General features: G+C 42.9%; 1 long non-coding RNA gene across 1 annotated transcript in view; it reads right to left on the bottom strand.

Annotated features, from left to right (window-relative positions):
• The window catches only part of LOC109530229 (uncharacterized), an 8414-nt gene extending 7379 nt beyond the window's left edge, over positions 1-1035 (bottom strand). The window contains exon 1 of the long non-coding RNA XR_002170982.1: positions 1025-1035. This is a non-coding gene — a long non-coding RNA (uncharacterized LOC109530229). The remainder of the gene's footprint in view (positions 1-1024) is intronic.
• Positions 1036-3339: the final 2304 nt, after the last annotated feature.

Below are 3339 nucleotides of genomic sequence, written 5' to 3'. Positions count from 1 at the left end.
AATAAATCAATATCATCCCAGGGGCCACTGAAAACATTCTCGCGGGCCGGATGTGGCCCACGGGCGGCACTTTGACATAGGTGTTCTACAGTATGTCACTCTTGACGCAGGTCAAGGCGCGCTTCTCGGTCACATGATAGGTTACAGCTAAAATGAAACCGGGAGGTAGCAAAATGAGTAAAAAAAACAAACATCTTTGGAAAGTTTCTGTGGGAATGGGAAAAGGCCAAGCCAGGAGACAGAAGAGAGGGCTACGACTTTCAAGAAAAAGAAGGCTATAGTTAATGGACAGTATCAGGAGTCATACTTCAAATACGGATTTATCTCAACGGGAGATTCCCACACACCAAGCCCACTCTGCATAATATGCGGCGATCGTGAAATGTAGTTTTCATGCACTTTGTAATTGCAGTGGATCGTATTTTGAAGGCACGATTAAACGTTACCATAGTGACCAGAGCGTGTTGCGGCCATGCAGAACGTTCTTCATGTCATGATTCCTGGTTCTTATGTTAACAAAATACCACAGTTTTCATGCAGGTCATATCATATTATTTTGTTGTATTTATCTGTCACATCTTAAAGGCCAGTCCTTGAAAATATTGTCTGACATTAAACCGTCCGTGGGGTAAAAAATGTCCTTCAATATCAACCCCTTTTGGTGATTGACCTATATCTCAGCTACATAGAGACTTTTCCATGTTTCTATACTATTGTTCATATGAATGGACAAAATTCATGGTTCGCCACAAAAAATTAGTACGCTATCTATTGTGCTATTTCAACTCCAGTTTCTATCCAACTGTATCATTGTGAAGCACAGACTGTCAACCTTTGTGATTCTGACAAAATTTTACAATTGAAATAAAATGGTCGACTTCCAGCAGACACATGTGCCGCACAACCTGACTGGATGCTATTTTCTGTTGTCAAGTGAACGTCTTGGACAAGGGTATTGAATTATACAATACGATACAATACATACTGATTTGTATAATGCTTTCACAACTGCTGCAGCTGTAACAAAGCGCTTTACAAAACAGTTAACATAAAATAAAAATATAAACACAACACCTAACATAAAAATACAGACAATCGTGCAATCTCAACTTTTCCCTCATACGCTTTGTTGTTTGAAGCTGTTCTAGATTAAAGAGGAGATTGACGTAAAAAGAGATTGGTTCACTTCACTTGTATCATGTAAATCCGTTTCCAACACAAATACGCATCCACACTGCCGACGCCCCTCTGTCCTCATCCTTGGTTCCACAAGCCATCCATTAAGCCGCACCAACGCACTGTCCAACAACTTTCACTTTGATGCTATTTTTTTGCATTCATGATACCTCAAATATCTAAACAATTCTTTCATATTGAATCACAACATAAACAACACAAAAAAGGTCACTTTGGAAAAAAATAACAGTTTATTGCAAGAAAAACACTGCACTGATGCATGAATCATGCATGAAGTTTTCATGAGCGTTAAACTTTGTGTGTGTGTGTGTGTGTGTGCGTGTGTTTGTGTGTGTGTGTCTTCATCATTGATGACTATGAGACTTTGATATCTTTTTTTGTTTTTAAAAAAGCTCTGTTGTAGAGTAAGCGTGTGTGTGTGTGTGTGTGTGTGTGTGTGTTTGTGTGTGTGTGTCTTCGTCATTGATGACTATGAGACTTTGATATCTTTTTTTGTTTTTAAAAAAGCTCTGTTGTAGAGTAAGCTGCCAGTATTTATCCATGTTCTCAACACCACACTGCTTCCACACATCACCTCGCGACAAAGGATCACCATAGAATCGCCGTACCGCACCTCACACCCACTCACATTGTCTGCGACCAAGATCTGATCAAACCCACCCCTGCTATCTAGTACTGATTTATCATGTTGAAATCATTCCCACCACCTTGATACTGACTGAGGAGGTGCACAAAGCAATAAAAACAAACAAAAAACCCCCACCCAAAACGTATTTGTACGTTTTGGCGATAAATGATTGTTTTTTTGGCAAACGTATTTTTACCTTTCAGCATTAAAATGAGGGCGTCCCGGTGGTCCGGTGGTTCGCGCCTCGACCTCACAGTGCAGAGGCACCGTGTTCAATTCCAGCTGTGGAGTTTGCATGTTCTCCCCAGGCTTGCGTGGGTTTTCTCCGGGTACTCAGGCTTCCTTCCACATTCCAAAAACATGCATGGCAGTCTGATTGAACACTCTAAACCAGGGGTGTCCAAACTTTTTGGACCTCAGATCGACTTCGATCAACCAACCTCCCGGGATCGCCCCTTACCGCGCACACGCGCACGCGCACACGCGAGCGCACGCACACTATGATGAGAAACAGCCTGACAGGGAAGCATGCGATGCACCTTTGCAGCCTGCTAACTATCTAGCTAGCTCACACGTACCGTTTTAAAGTGCTTCTCTGGGCCCTCTAGATTCCTATTCTTTGCCCATGCCCTCGGTGAATTGTACACGAAGCAAACTCTGAATGAGAATAATGACGATGAAAGATGTAGCGCAACAGCTCTGATCACAAGCTGCAGTTGCAGGCTGCTGAGCGCTAACAACTTCCGGTGACGTAGATCACGTGCCACCGTAGGTTAATGATTTACCAGCTTTATTTTATTTTAGTTTTAAAATATTTTTTCGTGAAAATGAGACTGATAGGATGATTAGGGTGCAGCGTATATTAACACAAAAAATATATTACTGACATGTACAGAGACACACAAATTGTTGGTTTTTTTTTCCTTCTCCTCTACACCCCTCGGATACACTTGGGACCTGTCCTCGATCTACCGGTCGGTCAGGATCGACGTAATGGGCACTCCTGCTCTAAACTGTCCTTAGATGTGAGTGTAAACGTGGATGGTTGTTCGTCTGTATTTGCCCTGCGATTGGCTGGCAACTGGTTCAGGGTGTCCCCCGCCTACTGCCCGAAGATGGCTGGGATAGGCTCCAGCACACCCCACGATCCTTGTGAGGATAAGCGGATCAGAAAATGGATGGATGGAGCATCAAATGAGTTAAGGGGGAAAATGCAAGCAGAGCATGGTGTTCATACTTCATTGTTGAAAACGCTGACTCAGTGCTGTAGGTCGATCCAGACAATGTCAAGGTGTGCTGTGCAACTTTGCTTAGACCAGGGAACACCCTCTCAAACACACTTTGTAGTCAGAAAGCAGGATCCTAATGCAATATTTCCTTGCTCATCAATGAGATCAAATGGTAGAAATTCTGCATGTGCCCATTTGAACGTCTGTGTCACATCCTTTGAAGATGCTCTGGCTTCTCTGATGAGGAAAAAAAAAAAATCGGGATTAACAGGAGGAGTGGCAGCC

This window comes from Hippocampus comes, unplaced genomic scaffold (genome assembly GCF_001891065.2).
Source record: "Hippocampus comes isolate QL1 unplaced genomic scaffold, H_comes_QL1_v1.1 scaffold221, whole genome shotgun sequence".
In the NCBI taxonomy this organism is placed as follows: Eukaryota; Metazoa; Chordata; class Actinopteri; order Syngnathiformes; family Syngnathidae; genus Hippocampus; species Hippocampus comes.
The sequence above is the reverse complement of the archived record's forward strand: the minus strand, read 5'-3'. Positions and strand labels throughout refer to the sequence as shown.